This window comes from Miscanthus floridulus, chromosome 17, assembly GCF_019320115.1.
Source record: "Miscanthus floridulus cultivar M001 chromosome 17, ASM1932011v1, whole genome shotgun sequence".
Taxonomy (NCBI): domain Eukaryota; kingdom Viridiplantae; phylum Streptophyta; class Magnoliopsida; order Poales; family Poaceae; genus Miscanthus; species Miscanthus floridulus.
The window spans coordinates 64458407-64485508 of record NC_089596.1 but is presented as its reverse complement, the minus strand read 5'-3'; the positions used below and the strand labels follow the sequence as shown (position 1 = coordinate 64485508).

At 47.7% G+C, this 27102-nt stretch overlaps 1 pseudogene; it reads left to right on the top strand.

Annotated features, from left to right (window-relative positions):
- The first annotated feature begins 9214 nt into the window (after positions 1-9214).
- Positions 9215-27102, top strand: part of LOC136519107 (uncharacterized) — a 50386-nt pseudogene continuing 32498 nt past the window's right edge.

The window sequence follows — 27102 nt, the reverse complement described above, 5'->3', positions numbered from 1 at the left end:
ATGGACTCTCGCGTAGTATATGATGTTCAAGTCCGTCGCGTTGGTATTGCCTTGGTTGTCATGCCCATATTGTTTGCAGGTGTGTCATCCATAGGTGTCACATGTGTTGCATTGTGCACGACTGACCCATCCATATTCAGGAGTTACTACTGCACTATAACTTCATGCTCCATGTTAGTCTATGGTTCACGCTTGTTGTGACTCACGTCTTTCCATACTCCTTTCTGCGCTCTTGTCGTATCCTAGTCCTATAGCCGTACTAGTCATTAATGGCCTCGGACACAGCTCGCCTCGAGCGCACACAAATTCTAGCTGGTTTATTTCTAGTTACCCCACATAGGAACCGAAGGTGGACTACGCCAGGACCACTGACCACTCTACCATTACAAAAGGGTCTAGCCTAGCCATTGGTACCACCATGTGGTGCACTCCACCTCACCTAGCCCTTCCTCTTGAGCAAGCTTTTTGCTCAATCCTCCCTTGCAACCACCCATCAGGATGGTAGGAGCCTGGGTTAGCAGCTACTGCCTAAACACTGAGGGTTTTCCCAAAATCCTGTATACCACCCTGCAAAAGCATGGAGTCAAATATCGTCCTGAGTATGAGGGCCATGAGTATGAGAAGCATGTCACTGAGCGATGTGAGGTCACCGTCTATATTGGGAAGAGTGAAGAGTTCCCCGATATCACCAAAGCCTAGAATGTGATCGCAACAGGGTTTTGTTTCATCAACACCTACCAGGTTGTGGCCTGCAAAGCCTTGCGGCACCTTTGCCAAATCTATGAAGAGCCCATTGCTCGTACCCCCATGAGGTTCTTTCCACCTTTGGAAAAGAATCAATGGGTATGGAGGGCTCGCATAGAGGCTTTGCAAGGGCAGGATGCACAAGAAGACAATCCAACCATGGTGCACTTAACCACATACTTGCTTACTCTAGATGAGCAGTATGATAGGCAGGCCTTGGAGCTAAGGAAGTGTCTCCACCGTGTCGAGGAAGCTAAGATCTTCTCCAGGATGCTGCAGGTGCAGCTCGCTAAAGCACATGCCGATGTGGCAGCCGTAGAGAGTCATGAAACTACCATGTCGAAAGCCCTGAAGGAGGCCAAAGATCAGCACGCCCATCAGCTAGAGGAGGCGTACCTTGTCACTAGTGCTAAGCATAGGATGCTGGCCACTAAAAGGCAGGATCCCTTGATCTTGGAGGGAATCCTTGTCCACCCGCTGGAAAGATGGAGAATCGGTGTTGTAGTACTGCAAGCACCCCCACCCTTGGAGGTTTCAGAAGGAGAGCCCTTGCTTCCCCTCACTCAGCCACTACCAAGAGAGGAGGTAGATCCATAGTCAGGTAGTAGAAGAAACCACCGAGCCCGGGGATGAAGCTATGTGGTCTGACAAAGTAGATTAGTTGCCTTAGGGAGGTGTATCCATAGTGTGTGGTGCTTCTCATCGCTATCCTCTAGTGTGTAATCCTTCTGTTGTATTTCATCTGTAGTTGTTATGATCATCTAGTCGTAGGAAAGCTAAACGATGTGTCGACAATGGGAGAGTGAGTGCCTAAATATTGCACCAGCATAAGGACGTTTGGTATGTGCATTTTATTTATTTCATTATGTTTATTGCATCCATCTACCCTTAGGTCTCGTTAGACGTGCTTAGGGTTTTCAAGATGATGTTAAGTGGGTTACAAGAGGAGTTACTATTCAGGTGCGAGCAGATCGGACATGATGGGATAACGTAGGACACTGTATCAACTAATTGTGGATGTTCCAGTAGAACACTTGGATCTCTTAAATCAAATCCATTGTGGAATTTGAATTCCTTGCCCCATGTTGTGAAATGAACCCTTGTTGTCTGAGTCTTCCCTCGCAATACTCCTCTTATTCTGTGGTCTATGACCCCACTATTTTCACTGCGTGTAAGTTGGTAAAGTGGCTTGGTTAATAGCTTATGGTGTAGTGATGAAACCGAGGGCCCCTCTAGAACAGTTGCCACATGGTGATGCTACTCGGCATGTGCTGGTACCGAGGTTGTTGACCAGCACCTTTGCCAAGTTACACCGCCGTACCGCTCTTGCTACAAAATATTCCCCTTGGAAAATATTCTAGTGTTCGAATGGGAAATGCACAACAGTTTGATGAAATAGTGTTCTTTCAAAGTAATTGAGATGATGTGGTTTTGGAGGAAGTACATATGTCATGATCTCAGTTCATACAAAAGACTGGCGCATACTATGGTCAAGGAAGGGAAAGAAAAAGAAGAGGAACCCAGAAGAGTTAGTCCTCGGGTAGTCGAGAGTGATTGAAAAGCCTGAGTAGACGTCATGTCCCAAGCCCTATGTCTAGCTTGACTGCACTATGCATATCGGGTCATTTCGCTGCGTGCCCTGCGGACACCGTCTGTGCTAGGACCCTCTTGCACCCCCGCTCTCGTTTGGCCATGGTATTGTGCCACGCACGCTTTGCCCATTTGCGTTGTGCGCTTTCTCTCCTTTTCCCGCACCCTGTCGGCTCTTGATATCCGCCCTCACTCCCATACCGGACCCCCCTTTCCCTCTCCTTTTTTTGGGGACACGGCCACCCACACGCCTCCCTCATCGAGCGAATCCCCTCCCCTCTTCCTTATCTTCCCTACGCTCAAGCTCACGCAAGGAGTGCACCATGGCCGACTTTTTCCCCACCTCATGAACCGTTAGTGTCTCCCATCCACGCCGCCTCCACTTTCGGTGCACTACGCCCCACCTCTGTTCACCACTATAAGATGCCCTTGCTCTCCTCCTTCATCCCCATCCCCCTCAAATCCGAAGCAGAGCTACGAGATCTAGTCATCGTTCATGGAACTAGGGTCGTCAGTCAGAGGTGATTGTGTAAACTGAGAAGAAGAAGGGGTCTAGTTTTTGTCAAAGAAGTTTAAATCCACCTCTAGTTAGTTTAAGTCTTAGGGTTCACGATGATCGATATCTCACTCTCATGTTTCCGGATCTGTTGGACATACGTCATGTTTTGGTTGATCATTACCTTGCTATTTCTCCATTGTCCTCGTCTATCTCGACTTCTGGATTAAGCTTTGGTTGTACTAGGTTGCTCTTAACTATGTATCTCTAAATCTCTATGTGGTTTAGTATTCGACGTCGTGTAATCTTCCGTGTAATTTCAGATCTACGAAGTGTAATCACATTTTTCCCTTTTCTGATTCCGGTTTCGAATCTCGGGACAAGATTCTTTTAAGAGGGGAAGGTTGTAACACCTTTGGTGTTATGAGCTTGCTTAGTGCCTAGGTTAAGGTCAACGAAAAACAATTTATATAAAAAAAAATAAAATATAACTTGTGTGTAGTACTTAAGTAAAGATGATGAGCATGTGGTGTAGTTGAAAATGCGACTTTAATTTTTTGAAAATAAATGTTATTAACTAGTGTTCTTGAGAGCTCAAAAATCGAATTCGAAATTTAAACTAGAACTTTCCATTGAATCGACATGAAATTGAACTTAGGTTACGAACGTCATTTTTGGTGAGTTATATTGAGCAAAATAGTTAAAAGGTGCTTAAATGTTTTGCTTCAATGGATTAGTATGTAGTATGGGCTATTGAGTGAAATATTCATTGGTTGAAATTAATAAGGTTTAGACATATTAAAAAAATTGCAACAAAAGTGCTAACAGTTGTTAGTTCTAACCGAACCTTGCCCTCTTCTAAGTCCGGAAATGATAGTAGACCATGCTGTTTTAACACTCAAATTCTAACCAAATTGTTTAAACACTAACTACATGTTCTCATACTATTGGCTACCTCTAAGTGAGTACTTGAGCATGGCTTAAGTGGTAGTGGTGTTGGGTGTCACGATACCCTCACAAAAATTGCCCGAACCTCGTTAAAATGTGTCAAAGTCATGTCGTTGGTGCTCTGTTCATGAACTGATGTTCAGAGCGATGAGCTCATATTGGCATCCATCTACCTCCTTCCCTGGTGGTCCTCTGGTCATGGCGATGGCATTGCTAGGTCATTGGTAATACGGACTTTACGATAGGGGAGTTAGTTGAACTTCAACTGTGATTGTTAGTGACTTTTGCTATGCTTTGGAATGTATGCACGTCACCTAGGGTAGCCGTTTGGACTGGGTTCGTGGTCACCGCAAACACAGCGTGGTGGCATCGGGGTCATGTCGTGACCAAGCCACGGTCGTTGGCTCACGCGTGCGCTAGGCCCATGCCGTGCTGCGCCTAGGTCTTGCGTGGCCCAACCCAGCTGGCAGTGGTCTGGTCACCCGGCCACGGTGTGCGCACGCCAACGCCAGCCATCGAGTGGGGCCATGGCAGAGCTATGGCTATCACCGCCTTGCCATCATGGCGCTCGCCCCACCTTTCATCCTACCTACCACGTCGAGTCTTTGGACGTGTGCCGCTGCCACCGCGCCTCGGTCGATGACCCTGGTCACTGTGGTGATGAGATGTTTCCCTGCCTCGCCCGCTAGCCGATGCCAGTGAGCCCCGCTCAGGTCTTGCTGCTCCATTCAAGCGCGTCGTGCCAAGCCCATGAATTGTCACCTGTGCGCACGTGTTTGAGCTATCGCCATCAAATGGAGCCACCCCGTCTTAATCCACTTGCCATGCTCGGGTGCACTCCATGGCATGACCATGGCTAGAGCTTCGTGATTTGGACTTGGTTAGGCAACCGAGCGAGGCTCTGGTTGCATTTGTCCCGCTTATGTTGATTGAGGACCGTCCGTTCCTGTGGATGGTAGTCAGGTCACCGACTTATTATCCTGAGCACATACTTGCTTATGGGAGCAGGAAGACTTGTTACTCTCTTGTCATGGGTTTCGGCTCTTTCCGGACCGGCTTTTAGGGGTGGGTATTAGGTGGAGGTCTAAGCACCATACTGAGGCCGGGTCTCAGGTGTTGGGGGCTTGGAGTCCAAGTTTGTATGGGGACCTGGACCTCTTGATATGAGAAGAATGGCTTGGTCTTGTTTGTGCCTATGGTACAATCTAGGAGTGTGCTTCAGGGTAGCTAACTGGGGTACATTGATTCGCGAATCGCCGTTTCTGTGAGACAGTACCGACTTGGCTATGGTCTATCACCGTAGTAAGAACTAGAATATAAAAGATGGTAAAATGGTTCTGATTGCTTACCACCTGTTTGAAAGTAGCATAGGTGTTTACATAGAATGGTTAGTTAAGGAACTAATGATGACTGCTAATAAAATTGAATATAAGGACGCACGTTTAGTAATGCTTCCGCAGATGCAATAACCCACAAGCCAAATAAGCATTGCATATCCATGGAGTATTTTATTTTCCTCCTGTCAGGTAAGTCTTTTTTAGTACAATCAAGTACTCAGGGTTTTATTCCCCCTGTTATAGGTGACCGATGGATGGTAGACGACTTTTGTGTGTGGAAACCTCCTGGTGGGCTCAGCGAAGATTTCCTTCCGTTGCTGACGTAGAGTTTATTCAAATTGTCACAAAATGTTTTTGCAAAGGAAAAGACTTACAGTCTGTTATCATTCCATGTGTATAAATGTTCCTCATGTTAGCGCTTAAACTTGTCGTTATATACATTTCCGCTGAAAGCTCTGATAGCATTATTATATTTCGCTGTTATAATCAATTGAGGTAATATTCTGCTACTGTAATAAAGTGATGTAAGAAATGGCTAAAGAAGTTGTAAGCTTTATTCTCTCATTTATGATCCTAACGAAAAATTATGGATTTCGAGTTCTCCCTTGGGTGTGCTCGACGGAACGGCACGATTTAGTGCACTCTCTTGGGTACATCGTGTCTAATGGAAGACAAGTACTTTTGAGAGGGCATTAGATTAGGCGGTTCTGCCACAAAATGGAGTCAAGTGGGCCTACCCTAGGGGGTTGGCCAACCATCCTAGTGGATCCCACTACCCCTCAATCCTTCCACGAGCCAAGAAACACACTCTCAAGCAATATCCACCCTTGAATCAAAGTTGTGTTTCTTCTGGATGTCTCAAGATCAAGTTACATGGATTGAAGGGCCTACAAGTAAAGAAACTGACGTGATTAAGTGGTCCCACTGCATATACCCACTCAAGATGAAGGGAGGAAGCACCCCACCAGAGGCCTCCATCCCCTTACCCCCACCAAAAATTGAAACTCTAGTTTGTTCTAAATCAAACTATTTTAAATGTAACTAATTTATACTCCCTTCGTTTCCAAATTATAAGACGCTTTGACTTTTCTAGATATATTGATTTTGTTATGCACTTAGATATACATTATGTCTAAATATACAACAAAAGTAATGTATGTAGAAAAGTCAAAACATCTTATAATTTGGAATAGAGGGAGTAGTTAAGATTGCTAATATTTATAACACCAAATAGGTATACCATGAAACTACATTTCTTGAATGGCATTTATTTAGTGATATAAATATTGTCTGCTTTTGTATAAACTTATCAAACTCAAGATAGTTTAACTTGGACAAACTGAAATGTCATTCTTTTTTAGATTATTTTTTTTATTAACTAGACCATTGGTTAGGTTGTTTATATATCTATTAGAGCTAAGAGTTGGCTATACTTTACTTGTGGAACTAAGCTAATAGCATTTTATTAGTTAGGTGATTTAATTTAGACTATTAATAAGATTTATTGATTTAAGGGGTTTGGATGGATTAGCTCTAATTTTAGCCTCTAGCCAATTACATTTAGAAGCAGTCCTAAATCTATAAATAATACAAGATGGTTGACCAAAAAAAGGTGTATAGGACTATATAATGCTGAAGAAATTGTGTTCCTTTCAGAAATTGCACAAAATACTTTGCTATGCAACATGGATTTCAGTTCAATTATTATGCTTCTGTGTTTAGTTTGTAATCATCGTTACTCACTAGTTTGCTGCCCAAAATGATATAGTTTGTTTGAATTCTGACTTGGCAACATTGCAAAATGTTGGAGATATTCTGACCACATCAACCAAATGGTGTATAGGACTATGAATCTTTGATGGTCATACATTAGAGCGTGGTGAATAGACCGAGATCATACGAGCAAGCAATCACGCTGTTCACGAAAACTACTCTCTCCATTCGTTCAAACACACCTCCTGCAGTTCGGCTGCCTGTCCCAAGAACATCTCGCTTCTCGCACGCGCACATTTCATGTTTGTTTCCTACGGCCTAAAGTTTAGTCCTGTCACATCGAATTTTTAGATACGAATTATGAGTATTACACATAGACTAATTATAAAACTAATTACACAGATAGAGGCTAATTTGCGAAACGAATATATTAAGTCTAATTAGTCCATGATTTGAGAATGTGGTGCTACCGTAAATATTTGCTAATGATGAATTAATTAGGCTTAATAGATTCGTCTCGCAAATTAACTTATGGGTTCTGCAATTAGTTTTAGAAAAAATAGTTCTATAGCAATGAAAGATGGATATATTCGGAAAATACCATCCAAAGTTCGCCGTTCCATAAAATAACATTGAAAGACTGAACGTTACCCTAAATTAGCATTTTATCACGTTTGCCGTTAACGCCGTTCCTGACTATTCATTTCGATGGAGGCGGCGCGGCCATCGACTCCAAGTCGCTGCCGTAGGCGCCGGACTTGCCTTCCTAGACTCGGACGCCCCGGTGCAGGCACGCGATGGCGACGCGCGCCTCCTGCACGGCCACCGAGAGGAGCCCACTGACACAGCGCGAAAGAGTCCTGGATCGCCGCCTAGTTCCCGACGAAGGAGAAGGTGCCGCCCGTGGCCTCCGCGGCGGCGTGCATCGCGACGGCAGCGTGGTCGGTGTCAAAGCCGAACGTGAGGATCGGCGCCGGCCGGCTGCTTTGACGGCACAAGGATGGCTTAGCTCTTGGTGCCGTCGAGCCTGACGCTCGTCCAACAGCCGAAAGTGTCTTGCCCGTCGGAGAGGAGGATCATGCCGGTGACATGCGAGCGAGGCGGGTCAGCAAACGGTCATGGTAGCATCCGCCAGGCGCAAGTCGCGTTCGCTGCACTCCATGGTCTAGGGCTCCAGTCCGAGATGCAGGCCGCGCTACGTTGCGGTGACCCCACGAGTTTTTTTTATAAGTCGACTGGGGTGAGGATCCCCCACCTGAGATTATATTGATTTCAGTGTCCCTCTAGGCCAGATGTTTGAAATACATGGCAGTACACGGTTCAAAGATAAGACTAGTTCAGGTTTACATTGTGGCAGTAAGGATAGAGCACCAAGCATCTGCTGTCTGCCTATCTTTTGTCGGCAGACGGACTCGCCACAGGTTTGCCTCTGTCTTACACGCTGCCAAAGTGCCTGCCAGCGTAGTCCGATCATCCCGAAAGACCGTGTTGTTCCTGTGTTTCCAGATGTGCCAGCAGCATAAGAGCAAGAATGTTCCAAAAATGAGTTTGTGGTATGTGTGGTGGTGGCCTAATCTCTTGCAACTTCTGAACACCCCACGAGGTTGGAGTCCGTGTCCGCGCCTCGGCCTGCATCAATGTAACTAGCGCATCTCCGCTCGTAGCTCTGCTCGCCGTTTGCGGTCGCCGAACGCTCAATCTGTTGATTGACCATATTAATTGTTTCAGCCATGTACATATATAATTATATTTCCATCTTTTGCAGATCATCGTGCCACGGCGCGTTGCTGCACCTCGCAAGGGCAGCTCCACTGGCGGTACGTCCTCCTGGCGGTGCCACGTGTTGACGTCATCGTTGGAAACCACGCGCATGGCAATCGCGAATGGCGAGCGAAGGTGCGCGGGCGCTAGTAGCCTCACAGAGTCACCGCAGCGGAGCGCGTGTCTACGCCTCGGCGGAAGATGCCATGGCCGTTTGTGAGCACTGAGCCGGAGGAAATCATTGAGTACAGGCTTGGACGGACCAAACGACGACCAACAGACTGACGTTAACAGCAAATATGATGGAATGCTAGTTTAGGGGAACGTTTCATCCTTTCGATGCTATTTTATGGAACGGCGAACTTTCAATGTTATTTTTCGAAATTGGTCATCTTTAGATGCTATAGAATCAATTTTTCCTTAGTTTTAGAATTAGCCCATGTCTGTTCCTTGTAATAGTCTCCAAACATTGACGATGACTAAACTTTAGCCATGGATCCTGAGACAGGTGCTATAAGGCTACACGCCTTGACGCCTTGTCCGGCCGCCCAGCCGCCTGCCTCAAACCGCTCTCCCCTCTCTTCGTGAGCAAACAGGGAAGGAAGGGAGCAGCACCACGAGTCGGATGGGGGTAGGCGAGTGCAAGAGCAATGACTACGGCGGCGCCGCATACTGGGACGCCCGCTACTCCTCCAGCTCCCCAGCTTCTGCCGCCACCGGTTGTGGGGTTCTTCGACTAGTACCAGACGTACCCGGCGCTGCGGTCGCTCCTCCGCGCCCGCATCCTGGCCTCCTCCCGCATCCTCATGCTCGGCTGCGGTAACTCCCGTACGTCTCCCTTCAATCACAACTCACAAGCTGCTGTTATTTGCATACTGTAACTACTATGTTTTCCATGCTTCACGGCGGAGCTAGAGCATATAGCTTGGTGTTGCATATTTGCAGTTCCCCTCACCGGGTGTCGGTGTTTCGAGTTGCCACCGACAAGTAAATTTCTAATATTACGCATCTGGCTCGGATGGTGTGCTTAGAGGACACGAGGTTTATACTGGTTCGGGCAGAATGTCCCTACGTCCAGTTCGTTGATGCTGCTCGTGTTACTAACACTGAAAGTTCATAGTAGGGGTTACAAACGGGCGAGAGAGGGGCATGTCCTAAGTCTCTGGTGAAAGGAGTGAACAGGTGCTGAGAGAGCTCGGTTGCTACTCTGCCGTATGTTCGGGGTTCGATGGGTTCGTGATGGTTCGATCAGATCTAGCCTGAATCAATGTGATGTGTTGTGATGCCCCTTATGGGACACCCTGCTTTCCCTTTTATAGGCCAAGGGAAAGCATGGGTTACAGCAGAGGAAAAAGAAGAACGAGAGAGAGAGAGAGAGCCAAAGGCCTTCAGGATCATCGGGTCCTTCTTCTCCTTCATGCGGTCCCGTCGACCCTATAGATGTCAACAGGGATGGCTTCGCATCGTGGTCCTGTCTATCACTAGCGCCACGCGCAGACATCATAAGCCAGTCATGGCGCTCCGCTCTGTCCTGGCGAACATCATAGTGAACTGACGCACCCGTCAGTGTTCGTACAGGGGTTAGGCTAAATAGCACCGGTACGCCCGACGCTGTTCTTGATGTGAATCCTTTGGTATGGCCCGCCAAGGCCACGGGTTACATCAGGGTATGCCAGTCTCTTCCTTGGTGTCAGAGCTTTGACTCAGGACCATACGCTTGGACCTGGAGTGGTTGGCGGCGGTATGGGTCTCTGTCGGGTGAGGCAGAGCCCGCGGCCTTAGGGTCGGGCGAGGCGGAGTCCTCCCCCAGAGGCTAGGCATGGTAGAGCGCAAACCCGAGGGTCAGGCGAGGCGGAGCCTACGGCCTTAGGGTCGGGTGAGGCGGAGCGCAGATCCAAGGGTTAGGCGAGGCAGAGCTTGCGACCTCAGGGTCGGGTGAGGCAGAGTCCTCTCCCAGAGGCTGGGCGAGGCAGAGCACAGACCCAAGGGTCGGGCGTGGCAGAGCATAGGGCTAAGGGTCAGATGAGGCGGAGCGTAGACCCAAGGGTCGGGCCAGGCGGAGTCCTCTCCTAGAGGCAGGGCGAGGTGCAGCGCAAACCCGAGGGTTGGGCGAGGCGGAGCTCGTGACCTCAGGGTCAGGCAAGGCGGAGTCCTCCCCTAGAGGCCGGGCAAGGCAGAGCGTAGGCCCAAGGGTCGGGCAAGGCAGAGCCCACAGCCTCAGGGTCGGGCGAGGTGGAGTCCTCCCCCAAAGGCCGAGTGAGGCAAAGCGCATACCCAAGGGTCGGGCGAGGCGGAGAGCAGACCCAAAAGGTTGGGCGAGGCGGTCCCTCTCCTAGAGGCCGAGCGAAGCGGAGCTTGCACGCCGGGGGGTCAGTTGGAGCCATAGTCACACTCTTGACTGCTTGGATGAGTCAATGTTGATGGTCATTAGCTCCTCCTCTTCAGGTACCCTAGTATTGGTCCTCGATAGTAGCCTCCGAGTCTACGAAGGAGTAGAAAACTCCTTCGGAGGTTTTTTCGACCGGGAGGACTCTGATGGCCTTGGCCTTCTTTTGTCGCCCACAGCGTGACCTGGGGACAATGATTCCCTTTCATCGAGATCAGACCCCTTAGAGGTATAGCCATGAGGTTTGGTGGATCGGAAAATGTTCTTCCCTAATTCCGACCCCTTTGGGGGTCTGTCGTTCTACGACCGCGCATTCGATCTCCTTATGAGTCCAACTTTCCTCGAGCCCCCACATGTAGCGAGGGTCTGGTCGAGGGTCAGCTTGTCTTTATGATCATCACCCCATCCACAGTTTCCGTAACCAGAGGGGTTGAGCTAACGACACTTGCCTTGTTGGCTCGAGTGTCGTGCTCGGTGAGCTCACTAACTGGCATATCCAAGTGGAATTCGGATTCGTCGTTCACTGACAGGGTCGGCATAGCCCTCATGTGGCATTCCACTGCTCCTTAACCCACCTCCTGGTAGATGCCCATGTCGCTCTAAAGAGCAACTCAGGTGGCCCACTAGCCTCTCCTCGATGGAGATTTTGTGGGCTTGGCTCGAGGTTAGGATCAAACGAGAAAGGTCAAGATGACTTTGTCCGCTTCTAAGCGGGGTCGAGCAAGGGCCGCTGGGGCTCATCTTTGTTTTTCTCCCCTAGCTCTATTTGACATGAGGTGGCCTCGAGCCCTTTCCGGGCTAGCCTTCGAACCTCGGTCAGTCGCCGCTCATGTTGAATGAGATGACTACCACTTCGTGACGCGACGTGCAGTGTTGTGATGCAATAATTGCATATGCAATGCTTGGATGTATGAGATGAATGTATGGATGAATGCATGCATGAGAATGGATGAATGAATGCTCATGTATTGGGAAAGTGAAGTGGGGGTTGGTAAAGTTACCTCGATGGCTCGAGTGACGGGTTCGGGGAGCTCTTACTAGATATGTCCATGTGGGTCTAGGTCCGTCGTTCATGATGGAGTTGGTGTGACCTGCATGGGACATCCCGATGCTCCCTACCCATCTCTCGGTAGAGGCTAGAGCCATCCGATCGATTTTGGGCGACCTACTGGCCTCTCCTCGATGGAGATTCCATAGGTAGGCCCCTCCAAACCTTTCCCAAGAAGGCAGAAGCTAAAGCTTGGGGTGCAGGGACAAAAACTCTGATCACGCTGGTGAGCAAAAATGTGGTAGCCACTAGGGCGTAGGTTTCTTGCAGTCGGACTAGTTTTACTCAGAGTTTGTTTTTGCACACCTTGCTTCTAGTTTTTTAACATGAGAAGGGGTCGGGCATAAAGAATGTCTAGCGAATAGATACGCTTGCTAGCCCCCGAGTGAGGCCCTACCCCTTGCCGTTGCTGGGGTTGAGGGCTCAATAGCGAAATCAATAAGAGAAAACATGCATAAATTAAGGGTGACCCATCTCTCGGCAGTGGCCCAAACCGTCCGATCGACTTGCTGACCCGCTGGCACAGGACTTACCTCGATGGCTCGAGTGATGGGCTTAGGGAGCTCTTACTAGATATGTCTGGGTGGAACCTGGGTTTGTTGTTCGTAACGGGGTCGGCATAACCCTTGTGTGGCATTCCACTGCACCCTAACCGTCTCTCGGCAGCGACCCGAGCCATTCGAGCGGCTTGGGTAACCCACTAGCACAGGGCTTTCCTACGGAGATAGAGGATGAGATCATCCCCTCTAAGAATTTAGTTAGGCGGATGAGCCATGTGGTGAACTTGTAATAAGTGGACAAGCTCTTAAATTTTGTTGTGGACTAACAGTTTTTAGCCCTTCTCCCCTTTTCGTATAAAAAGGTTAGTGCATTCTTACCCTTTCCATTGTTGAGGCCATAAAGCTTGGGGTGCAGGCAAACAAACTCTAATCACACTGGTGAGCAAAGACACCGTAGCCGCTGGGGCATAGGTTTCTCGTAGTCCGACCAGTTTTACTCAAAGTTTGTTTCTGCAAGCCTAGCTTCTAGGTCTCATCGTGAGAGAGGGTTGGGCATGGAGAATGCTTGTCAGGCGAATAGACTCTTAAACGCATACTGACTCTTTCCATAGCTAAGGCAAAAAATCTCGGGGTGCGGAAAAAAACTCTAATCACGCTGGTGAGCAAAGACGCCGTAGACGCCGAGGCATAGGTTTCTCGCAGTCCAACCAGGTTTACTCAGCATTTGTTTCTGCAAACTTCGCTTCTGGGTCTTAACATGAGAAAGGGTCGGGCGTAGAGAATGTCTTCCTGATAAATATGCTCTTACTAGCCCCCGAGTGAGGCCGACCCCTTGCCATTGTTGGGGTCTGGTGTCACTAAAGATCGGGGAGTTTGAAAGCAAAACTGATAAGAGAAAGTGTGCGGTAATTAAGGGTAAAAGCGATATAGCTACTCGATGTTCCAGGCATTGACGAAGACTTCACCGTCGATGGTCTTGAGCTTGTATGTGCCCGGTCGGAGAACCTTCGCGACGACGTACGGTTCCTCCCATGGCAGAGAGAGCTTCTGGAGATTCCTGTTGCTATGGACAAGGCAGAGCACCAGGACCTCGACGTTGAAGGCCCGACCCCATAGTCGACGGTTGTGGTACTGGTGCAATGCTTGCTGGTATTTGGATGAGTGGAGGAAGGCGACATCACGCGCTTCGTCTAGCTGGTCCATGGCATCTTCGAGGGACACCTCGGCTCCCTGTTCGTCATATGCCTTGACCCTTGGCGCTCCATAGTCAAGGTTGGTCAGGAGGATAGCCTCAGAACCATAGACCATGAAGAACGGTGTGTAGCCAGTGGCCTAGCTAGGGGTCATTCTCAGGCTCCAGAGCACCGTGGGTAGTTCAGCAACCCATCATCCACCAAATTTGTTCAATCGGTTGAAGATCCTAGGCTTGAGGCCTTGTAGGATCATGTTGTTTGTGCGCTTGACCTGCCTGTTCATGCGGGGGTGTGCCATGGTGGCCCAATTGACGCAGATGTGGTATTCATCGTAGAATCAGGGGAACTTCTTTCCGATGAACTGCGTGCCATTGTCCGTGATAATGGAGTTTGGAACCCCAAAGCGATGGATGATGTTGAGGAAGAACAACATGGCTTGCTTGGACTTGATTGCAGAGATCGTTCGAGCCTCTACCCACTTCATAAACTTGTCTATGGTGACAAGCAAGTGCGTATAGCCCCCCATACCCTCTTGAGAGGTCTAACCAGATCGAGCCCCTAGACCATGAATGGCCATGTGATGGGGATTATCTAGAGTGCTTGGGCCGGCAGGTGGGTCTGCTAGACATAGTACTAACACCCTTCGTAGATGTGCACAATATGTTCAGTGTTGGCTACTACGGTCGGCCAGTAGAAGCCTTGTTGGAATGTGTTTTTGACCAGGGTTCTAGACGCGGCATGGTGACCACAGACCCCACCGTGGATATCACTCAGCAACTACTTCCCTTGCTCGATGGGGATGCAGCGTTACAGGATCCTAGTGTGGCTCCACCTATAGAGTTCACCATCAACAATGGCAAAGGACTTGGCATGATGCGCGAGCCACCGAGCCTCCATCTAGTCCGTCGGCAGCACCTCACGGAGGAGGTAGTTGAGGTAAGGGATCCTCCAGTCGACCAGAGGGTTGGGCTCTATCACTAGATCTTTATCAAGCTCTATGACCTCGGGGTCAGATGGAGCCAACAGTTGGTTAGCCCCCGAGCCCAGGGTAGGCGGCCCGTCACTAGCCTGTTCTGACTCCTCATAGTGGATCGAGGGCTTGTGTTGATCGCTGGCAAAGACGCCCATTGGCACCGGCTCTCAGATGGACGTCGCTTTCACCAATGCGTCGGTCGCCTCATTGAGACACCTTGGGATGTGGTTGAGCTAGAGACCGTCGAACTTGTCCTCTAGCTGGCGGACTTCTCGGTAATAAGCAACCATCTTGGCATTGTGGCAGCTCGACTCCTTCATGACTTGGTTGATGACTAGCTGGGAGTCGCCCCGGACATCGAGGCATTGGATACCCAACTTGATGCTGATGCGTAGGCCATTATTGAGCGCCTCAAACTCGGCCACATTGTTGGAGGAGGGGAAATGGATACAAACCATGTACCTCATGCGTACCCCGAGGGGCAAAACAAAGACCAGCCCCGCTCCGGTGCATTTCTTCATCAGCGATCCATCGAAGTACATCGTCCAGTACTCCTGGTCGATGACTACCAGTGTCATTTGGACCTCAGTCCACTCTACAATGAAATCAGCCAGCACTTGGGACTTGATAGCCGTCCAGGGGGGCATACGAAATGCCTTGACCCATCAGCTCGAGTGCCCACTTTATGATTCTTCCCATGGCATCTTGGTTTTGGACAACCTTGCCAAGGGGGAAGGACATCATGACCATCATCATATGCAACTCAAAGTAGTGACGTAGCTTCCTCTTGGCGATAAGGATGGCGTACAGGAGCTCCTGGATTTGGGAGTAGCGGGTCTTGGAATCGGACAAGACCTTGGTAACGAAGTACACGGGATGCTGCATTTTGAGGCTGTGCCCCTCTTCTTCTCACTCCACCACCAGGGTGGCGCTGACCACTTGCATGGTGCCCACAATGTAGAGTAGAAGCGGTTCTTCGTTGGTTGGAGGGACCAGGATCGGGGCCTTCGTCAGTAGCAGTTTGATCGCGTCAAGTGCCTCCTAGGCCTTGGGCGTCTATTCGAAATGGTCGGCCTTCTTAAGAAGCTGGTAGAGGGGGAGACCTCATTTGTCGAGGCACAAGATGAAGTGGCTGAGCACAGCAAGGCACCCTGCAACTCATTGTACCCCCTTTATGTTCTGAATCAGGCCCATCTTTGTGATGGCCGAGATCTTCTCTGGGTTGGCCTTAATGCCACGCTCGGAGATGATGAAACCTAGCAGCATACCCCTCAGGACCCCAAAAATGCACTTCTCGGGGTTGAGCTTAATGTCGTTTGCTCGGAGTTTTGTGAAGGTTTGCTCAAGGTCAGCTATGACCTAGTCAGCCTGTTTGGACTTGACCACGATGTCATCCACATAGGTCTCAATGGTTCACCCGATGAGGTCCCCGAAACACTTGAGCATACAACGCTAGTACATAGCCCTGTGTTTTTTAGACCAAACGACATTGTGACGTAGCAGAACGATCTAAATGGGGTGATGAAAGATGTTGCGAGCTGGTCAGACTCTTTCATTGGGATTTGATGGTACCCGGAGTACGCATCAAGAAAGCAAAGGGTTTCGCACCCTAAGGTTGAGTCGACTACTTGGTCTATGCGTGGCAAAGGAAACAAATCCTTTGGACACGCCTCATTGAGACCCATATAGTCAACACACATTCTCCATTTCCCACTCTTCTTTCATACAAGAACGGGATTGGCTAACCATTCGGGGTGGAATACTTCCTTGATGAACCTGACTGCTAAAAGCTTCACAATTTCCTCGCCGATGGCCCTATGCTTCCCCACATCGAAGTGACGCAGGCACTGCTTCACTGGCTTGGATCCTGGTCTGATCTTCAAGGCATGCTCAACAACTTCTCTTGGAATGCTGGTATGTCCGAGGGGTTCCATGCAAAGATATCTTTGTTGGCGTGGAGGAAGTCGACAAGCGCGCTTTCCTATTTGGAGGAAAGTGTGGTGCCAATGCACACAACTTTGCCTTTGGAGCCACTAGGGTCTATGAGGACCTCCTTGGTGCCCTCCACAGGCTCGAAAGACCTGACCAACCACTTGGGGTCGTGTGCTTCTTCAGCAACCTCCTTCTTGATGGCCGTAAGCTCCCTGGAGGCGACGATTGTCGCGACAAGATCGTAGCACTCGACCACGCACTCGTAGACACGCTGGAAGGAGGTACCAATGGTGATGACCCTGCATGGTCCTAGCTTCTTCAACTTTAGGTAGGTGTAGTTGGGGATGGCCATGAACTTCATGTAGCATGGACATCCTAGGATGGCGTGGTAGGTTCCATGGAACCCAACCACCTCGAAGGTGAGGGTCTCCATCCTATAATTGGACGGATCTCCAAAGGTGACAGGCAGATCGATCTACCCAAGTGGCATGGCCTACTTTCTAGGCACGATGTCATGGAAAGGCGCTCAGGGTTGGTCGGATGCATGATTGGTTGATGCCCATGGCATCGAGCATTTCGGCGTATATGATATTGAGGTCACTACCTCCATCCATCAGTACCTTGGTGAGCTGCTTCATATCGATGATTGGGTCGACCATGAGTGGATATCTCCCTAGTTGCGGGATGCTCTCCGGGTGGTCAGTCCGATCAAAGGTTATGGCGGACTCCGACCATTAGAGGAAGGTAGGCATGGCTGGCTCAACCATATAGACCTCACGGCACGTAAGCTTCTAGCAACGCTTGGAGTTGTAGGTCGTCGACCCTCCAAAGATCATGAGGTAGCCATCCAGCATTAGAAGGCCGTCGTCCCTCCCCACGGCGTTGTCCGCGGTTGGCTCAGGGTCCTTCCCATGCCCTCCCTTGTTGAAGCCTCTAGACAAGAACTGCTTCATGAGGCCACAGTCCTTGTATAGATGCTTCATGGGGAAAGCATGGTTCGGGCATGGCCCTTGGAGCAGCTTCTCTTAGTGGTCTGAGGTACCCTCGGCGAGCTTTCAACCACCCCCTTGTGGTCGGTGGCGGCGATGAGCTAGCCCTCGTGCTGTTGCTTGTTTTTCTTCTTACTGGGACGGTTGGAGGTGCCTTCACCGGCGTCCTCATCCTACTTTGCCTTGCCCTTGAGATGGTCAAAGATCACTCTAACCGCCTTCTCGCCCGAGGCATGGCTGGTAGTGATGTCGAGGAGCTCCTTGGTGGTTCATGGACCCTTACGTCCTAGCTTATGAACTAGGGACTCGCAAGTGGTCCTAGACAGGAAGGCTCCTATGACGTCGGCATCGGCAATGTTGGGCAGCTCGTTGCACTGCCAGGAGAAGTGCCAGATGTATCCATGAAGGGTTTCTCTGGTCTTATGTCAGTAGTTTTTTAGATCCCATGGGTTTCTAGGATGCTTGTACGTGCCTTGGAAGTTTCCCATGAAGATCGCTTTTAGGTCCACCCAACTTTGGATTCTGTTGGGCGGAAGGTGTTCCAACTATGTTCACGCCGAATTGGCCAGGAAGAATGGAAGGTTGTGGATAATGAAATCATCATTATCCGCTCCACTAGCTTGGCAAGCAAGCCTACAATCCTCGAGCCACAGTCTAGGTCTGTTTCCATGGAGTATTTTGGGATGTTGATTGGCGGTCGGTACCGTGGCGGGAAGGTGGCATTGACGATGTGTCGGCCGAAGGCCTAAGGTCCTGATAGGCTAGGGCTTGGGCTTCGGTCCTCGCTGCTATCATAGCGTCTGCCACGATGAGGGTGGTAGCCATGGCAAGCTCCCTCCCTCGGATCACCATGGGCACGCCTACGGTCGTCGAGGGTGTCACGCGCATCATGGTTGCGGCCAAGACGCTCACATACCAAGACCGCAGTGTGCAGCCTGCCACTTTGTGGCACCTGGTGGACTGACGCATCCTTGTCGGGTCACTTCGAGGGCATGCGCTGGCTGGCATTGAGCTCGTGTCGCCAAGACAGTGAGCTCTTGGCCTACTGTGCCGCTGCATGCTCGAGTAGCGTGCGAAACTCGTGATGGGCCCAATGGTCTTTGGGTGTTGTGGGCCCTGGAAGCCCCCGGAGCAAGTTCACCACAGCGGTGATGTTTCTAGCTCTCCCGGGCAAAGTACGGGAGTGCTTCATCATCATCGATGATCCTTTGGTTCATGTCGTGGGCCATGGCACGTGCATGCCCACCGTCTCTGTGGCGCTCGATCTCTCGATTAAGCTCCACGCGTTCTTGCTCGAGCTAGAGTCACGCTACCTCGAGCTCTTAGTGTCGGGCCTTCAGCTGCTCCACCTATAGGCGTGGTGGGGCCCCTACATCCCCCCTGACCTCATCGTCGAGGTCATTCATTGGGGTAGCCTCTTCCTCATGGATGCTTTCGATGTGTCCCTTGGGGGTACCTCCACGAGAGGGGTGATGGCTCCCCTCTCGGAGTTAGAACTGAAGGGTGACTCTAATTCTCCCATGAGGAGGTCGTGGAAAGACTCGGCAACATATTCGGTCATCCCCATGAACTCATCGTTCATGGGGGATGGAGGCGTGCGTGTGAAGACCGAACAGGAGCGCTATCGGGGCACTCCAGATGAGGTATTCCAGAGAGAGCGGCTCCCCTCTAGCAAGCTACGCCATGATGTTGGCGAATGAGAAGGTGAGATGGTGTAGGTCCTCCTGGGATGGTCACTGTCGTAGAACCGACCAATTTATAAGAGTACAAGTACAATGGCAGCCCGCAAGCGGTCGCACTGTCATACTTGAACCCATATAAACCCAGTAGTCCGTCGAGTACCACGACGGGTCTCGATAAACGATTTACAACAACCAAGATCATACAGGATTCAACATACATGCCACATATTACATAAAGTTCACAGATACATTTTGTCATCAGAGTACGCATAAAAGTTATTACAAACCAAGTTTGATAATATAAAGCGGAAGCAAATAAGTTCGAAGATAAAGTTTCCAACATAGTTTGATACAGTGCCAAGCCAGATCACGGTCCACAAAAGCAAGGATAGGAATTAATAAAGAAGCCTGCCCAAGGCTTACTCCTCATCCATAGCGGGATAGAAGCAACTCTTGCAATACCCATGATACACAGTGCCATCTGCAACAATGGGAAAAATAAACCCTGAGTACGAGAAAGTACTCAGCTAGACTTACCCGTAATGAACCAGAAATAAAATGACTCCAAGGATTATGCAAGGCTGTATAAGTGGACGTAACTTGCCAACATTTTGCGTAAAAGCATTCGAGTCATGGTGCAGTTACAAATTCTTTACCAGGTTAATTGTGACTATCCATTTCTAGGTTAGCAACTATCATGTGCCAAACATGTGGTATATCATTTAGAAGCATACAATAGTAACCATAGCAGGTATTGTAATTCCCTTTTTATCCGAACCATCATGTTTCATAACACAGTTGCTACGATGTTGGGACAAGCCAAGTTTCTCACTATCCGGGAGAGACGGCGATTCGAATCGATTTCAACCAGCTGGGAATTTATTCCAAACACAAACCCAGGTCTACCAGCCACGATAGCCTTAGGTCACCTTTGGTACAACTCCGGTACACATTTCGCGGGTCCATACTGCGCCGCACAATCTGGAACACCAGATGCCAGGATGCTCAGGCCAAGCCTGCCCTTGGGCTCAGTCTGATCGTTCCCCGGAAGGAGCGCACAACAGAACGATTCCCAGCCTGAGTTGAATTACTCGGCTTCGCGGTCGGAACGAGTTATCCGGCCAGCTAAGTGAGAGGCATGTGTTCAATCTTGTCAGAAGCGCCAACAATGGTACGGTCCTTAATCGACACAGACGGGGACAAATCCACACCCAAGACCTCCATGTCTTGTCGCTTCTCTATCGACTTCCCGTCCGGTCTCGATTTACTTTTACCCCATGGTTCTTGTTCCACGATAGCAAATATAGCCAACCGTGCTCCGATATCCACCTATATCTCGCAGGTGATAGGACATCACCCGACTTCTACCGGTCTAAGCATGGCTAAGCATATATATTCGATCTTGGACCTATACCGGTTAAAGGTGTAATATCTGGACAAGGAATGTACATGCATCAAGTGGTTTCATTCAACTCTTATAACCTAATGCATCAATCATAAATACGTAAGTAAACATTTGTAAATTACTGGGAGACTTATAATGCTCTGGGGCTTGCCTCGCAGAAATGAAGTAGGGCGATGGTTAGGACACTCCGGAAGCTCTTCAGGGTTCTGCTCCACGCCTTTGGGAGCTGCGGCTTGTGGATCCTCCTACTGATTCCCTTCCTCTGCTTCTTCGAATTCCAGCAACGTGATCTCTTCCTCCGATCCTAGATGCATGAGTATGGCATAAGTATTACGAATGCATAATGTTAACAAGTGCATCATGTTTATTGAGTAGGTGCATATCTCTTCTCGATTATTACTGAATCTACTTCGACAATGCATCGACTATGCCACAAACAGTAGCTATTTGTTTCACTCATAACTAGAGTTCTACTAATCCAAAAACAGTGATCCTAGACTTTCTAGAAAGCTTATCAAATTCTCTACAACTTTGTTATTAACCATTTTTACAGTACCCATCAGTTTCAACATGCAACTCATCAAACTCTAGAATTAGTCCGGAAACTATTTAATATGCAACATAAAGTAATAATACTTCTACCTCATGTAATCATTCAAAATTTGACAACATAGAATCTACCAATAGTTTAAGCATACTAAATACATGTAATATAATATAATGATGAAGCGCAAACTATTTATTTAATTGCCTTTATTATTTTATTTAGATATCTAGGTTAAATAATAAACATATATTAGATATACTTCATAAATTCTCAAAAATTTACAGTGCCTTACTAATGCTATCAAAGGACTACTATAAAAATTTCATGTCATTTTACTAAGTAGAACATTCTATACAAAAATGATAAGGTAGCAAGGCTTGAAATAGCATAAATGGAGAATCCTATTGAAAAGTGTCAAGCAACAGATTTCCTATTTTTCTTAACATCAATATGGTACTAGGATTAGCTCCAACAAATTTCATGACTTTTGGACTCATAATAAATTTATGAAAATTCATGCAAGGATTGACTATCCATAAAAGAAAAATCTATAACTATAAATCCACCCATGCACTGGTCCTCAAATTTTTACCCGAGTTCATATATGACAAGAATAGCTTACCACAAAAATTTCATAATTTTTGGAGCATAGAAACTCTAGATATAAAATAAAAAAATTTTAATGCATTCAGAAGCACATTTCAAATCCCTATTTAAATCTCCAAAACTTTCTACTGTAAATGTTAAAAACATATTTTTCCTAAATACTACACTTCCTAAGGAACACTACAAAATTTATTTCACAAATTTAGGAGCTACCAAACTAAAGATACAAAAATAACAAAACACATGAAATTAGGGTTGAAATCTGAAAAGAATGAACTAGCTTTCTAATACCAGTCTCTGGCAACCGGGGCCCACCGGTCAGCCGGGCCCGCTTGTCATCGACTGAAAACAGGGGAGACGGTGCCGTTCGACGCGGCACAGCCCTAGCTCATCGCCGGTGAACTTGCCGGTGGTAGCGACTACACCTACAGGGTCTACTCATTCACCCGCACCCGGTGGTGGCCTTCGTATGGATGGAAGGAGCACCGAAGCACTTCACCGCCGACCATGGCGGACGGCTATGATGGCACGGTGGGGCGGAACAACGGCAAAACGCCGGTGATGACCTCGGTGGCTCGATCTAAAGCTCGGACGAGCACCAGTGTACTACGGCGGACCTAGCGCATCAGCTATCGCGTGGAATGGTAGACTACAACGGCGTGGCCACGATGATGGAACATGGTGGCGAACTCCGGCAAAAGCGTGTGCGTTGCTGCGGCTTACCAAGCTGGAACAGTGGGCAATGGGGGACGTCTGGAGTTGCTGGGGTGATGGTGGTGCTGTTGCGGTGGCGGAGGAGCAGCAAGGACAAGCTGTCGTCGGCAATGGCGCCGGCGACTCTTGGTGCGGGAATGGCTGTAGCAGCGGGCGAGGAAGAAGGCCGAGGAAATGAAAAACGCAGTGCGGAAGGGGTTGGGCGGACGCTGGCGGGGTTAAGGCCGCGCCCAGGCGCGTCGTGGCCTGCGCAGACAGACCGACGGCGACGCGTGGCCGTTTCCCGTGCCACGCGGCATGCGAAGCCTGCCGGTGCCGGCCACTGAACGGCTTCGTTCAGTCGATTCAGAGAAGTAAGCCGAGCCTGACGACACATTTTGACGGTGAATTAACTGCTAAACTGAAGCTCCAAAGTGCAAACGATCTGAACAAAACTCATAGCCCTATGTACCAGCTACAACTTTTGTTAAGGGATCATGTGCCAACCCTCAACTAAACTTGAGTTATATCATCACAAAGATTGGTTTGTCAGGCTGTCAGCGAACTTGACTTAGAAAAAATTTGTTAAGTGTTGCAATGAGTGTTTTACTGATTTTTGTGATCCAATTTCAAACATGTTAGGAGCTAAATCAGTCCAAGACCCAAAAATCAAAGTTGTTCCTTATGTCAAACACTACAACATTGCTTTAGTGAACTCCTCCATGCAAGGTCTCTAACACCTAGTTCCAAATTGGTCAAACATGTCACTTTTAAATGATGATACACATCAAAGCATGGCTTAATGACCAAACTAGCCCTAGCCCTAAATACCAAAGTTGTTCATAAAGATATCCTAAGCATGTTTAAGTAATTTGCAAGGCCATTCAATCATTTCATGTAGTAGTCACTCATAGAGCTATTTAAAGTAATCACATGAAATATGCCTTAAAGACTTGACCATGAAAAATGGCATTCATGATCCATGTTCCATTTGTGAACCTAAGCATTGCCAAAATATTTTGGTGCCTCAAATCTACCAAGTACATGTTTACATTCATGATCATTTGCATATGTACAAAGAAACATGCAATAACAAGCAACGTTGCATATGTTTCAATTCAATGTTCCAATTGTAAATGCTTGTTTATGAATGCGTGATGATCATGCTCATGTTATGCAAGTCAAGTTATGCAAGGCTAACACCCGAGGTGTTACAGCCCCTCCCCCTTATAAAAATCTCATCCCGAGATTTGCAAGACCTACCATTCTTGGAAAAAGGTGGGATAAACTTCTCGTAGATAATCTTCTCTTTCCCACGTAGCATCTTGTTCACTATGATTGTTCCACACCACCTTATAGAACTTAATAATCTTACTCCTTGTCACTCTCTCCATCTCTTCTACTACTCAAATTGGCTTTTCTTCATAGGTCAAATCCGATTAAAGCTGCACGTTGGTGGGTGCAATCGCTTCTTCAGGTACTCGAAGACATTTCTTTAACTGAGAAACATGGAACACATCAAAGATTGCACTCATCTCTGGTGGAAGTTGTAACTTATATGCAACATTTCCTTTTCGTTCCAAAATTTTGTATGGCCCTACATATCTTGGTGAAAGCTTCTTTTTCATCCCAAATCTTTTCACACCTTTCATGGGTGATACCCTCAAGTATACATAGTCACCCACTTCAAAAGTTAGTGGTCTTCTTCTTCTGTTGGCATAACTCTTCTGTCTTGATTGAGCTGCCTTCATATGTTGTTGGATGATACGTACTTGCTCTTCGGCTTCATTGACAAAATCAATACCAAAGTATCTCCTTTCACCGGGCTCAATCCAATTCAATGGAGTTCTACACTTTCTGCCATACAAGGCTTCAAATGGAGCCATTTTGATACTCGCTTGATAACTGTTGTTATAGGAGAATTCAGCTAAAGGTAACCATTTCTCCCATGAACCTTTTGAAGATATAACACAAGATCTAAGTAAATCTTCTAGGATTTGGTTCACTCGCTCTGTCTGTCCTGAAGTTTGCGGATGATAAGCTGAACTTCTGATTAGCTTGGTTCCCAAAGCCTGGTGTAAGTGCTCCTAGAAACGAGCTATGAACTGTGGTCCTCGATCTGAGATTATAGTCCTGGGTACTCCATGCAGTCTCATGATCTGGAAACATATATCTCAGCGTATTTCCCAACTATATACCGTGTGTGCACGGGTATAAAGTGTGCTGACTTGGTGAGACGATCAACAATGACCCAGATTGAATCGTGACCTTGTGGCGTCGTTGGAAGGCCTGTGATAAAGTCCATGCTGATTTCCTCCCATTTCCATCCTGGAATAGGCAATGGCTAAAGTAATCCAGCAATTTTCATATGGACGGCTTTCACTCTACTGCAATTATCACACCTAGCAACATAGGCTGCGATCTCTTTCTTCATCTTAGTCCACCAAAAACGGGGTTTCAAATCTTGATACATCTTACTACTACCTGGATGGATAGACAATTTGGATGAGTGAGCTTCTTCTAAAATTTGATTCCTTAGCTCATGGTCTTTTGGTACCACTAGTCGGTCCTCAAACCATAATACACCTCTTTCGTCCAATCTAAAATGTTTGGTTTCCTGCTCTTGCATTTTTCTCTTGATGTGACTTATTCCTACATCTGTCTGCTGTAGCTCTATGATTTTGCCCTCAAGCGAACAACTGATTGTGATATTATATAGTACAGCAGGATGTAGCAAGTTGAATCCATCTTCCAACAATGCTTCCACAGTGTTGCAATGGGACTTCCGACTGAGTGCATCGGCTACTACATTAGCTTTACCCGGGTGGTAATGCACTTCTAAATTATAGTCCTTAATTAATTCTAACCATCTTCGTTGTCTCATGTTCAGCTCAGGCTGGGTAAAGATATACTTGAGGCTTTTGTGGTCAGTATAGATATGACATACATTGCCCAACAAGTAATGTCTCCATATCTTTAATGCATGAACAACGGCTGCAAGTTCCAAATCATGTGTAGGGTAGTTGACTTCATGTTTTCTCAATTGCCGAGAAGCATATGCAATTACTCTCCCTTCTTGCATAAGCACACATCCCAAACCTATTCCTGATGCATCACAAAATACATCAAACGGCTTTTCAATGTCTGGTTGTGCTAACACAGGTGCTATAGTCAACAAAGTTCTGAGGGTGTGAAAAGCTGTTTCACATTCTGGTGTCCATTTGTACTTCTCATCTTTCTGAAGTAGTCTGGTCATAGGCTTAGCTATCTTTGAGAAGTCTGGAATAAACCGACGATAGTACCCTGCTAATCCTAGAAAACTCCGAACTTCATAAACCGAAGTTGGGGCTTTCTAATCCATGACCTCTTGTACTTTTGATGGGTCTACTGAAATTCCATCTCTTGATAAAATGTGACCTAAGAAAGGTACTTTGCTCATCCAAAATTCACATTTACTAAACTTGGCATATAGCTTATGCTCCCTTAGTCTGGATAGGACAATCCTCAGATGCTCCTCATGATCTGACTCATTTTCTGAATAAATCAATATGTCGTCGATAAACATGACCACGAACTTATCAAGTTCGGGCATGAATACTGAGTTCATTAGGTACATGAAATAGGCTGGAGCATTTGTTAGTCCGAAAGACATAACCAAATACTCGTATAAGCCGTACCTAGTAGAGAAAGCAGTTTTAGGTATATCCTCTGGTCTGATCTTTATCTGATGGTAACCTGATCTCAAGTCAATTTTGGAGAATACCTTTGCCTTCGCTAGCTGATCGAACAAGATGTCTATGCGGGGCAACGGATATTTGTTCTTGATGGTCACCGCATTGAGTGGTCTATAATCTACACATATTCTCAGTGACTTATCCTTCTTTTTCACAAACAAGGCTGGACATCCCCACGGAGATGAGCTAGGTTGGATAAGACCCTTGTCCAATAGATCTTGCAATTGAACTTTAAGTTCCGCTAACTCATTGTGTGGCATTCTATAGGGCCTTCTGGATATGGGTGCGGTACCTGGCACTAATTCGATCTTAAATTCCACGTCCCTATCTAGTGGTAGACCTGGTAATTCCTCTGGAAATACATCCGGAAACTCACAAACCACGGGGATATCACATATTGTGGTGGTTTGGATAGCACAGGCTAAATGTTGGGGTTCGAAATCGCGGGAGAGTGGGACTAGAAAAGCATTCCCTCCCGTGGGTTCTCTCAACATAATAGTGCGGGTGCTAGTGTCAAGAAGAGCACCATGATACTTCATCCAATTCATGCCTAAGATTACACTTATCAACAACCCCAGCAATATTATCAAATCTGTTGTATACTCCCTCCCTTGTATCAAGATGAGTACATTTTTGACTATCTTTTTGGTAGTAACAGTTCCCCCTGCTGAACTTATGTTAAAACCCCCTTTGCTTACTTCAATTATTTCTTGATCATGTCTAGATACAAATGCTTGACTCATAAATGAATGAGAAGCTCCCGAATCAAATAAAACAACAGCGGGATGCTTGTTGACGAGAAACATATCAGCCGTGACAACTTCT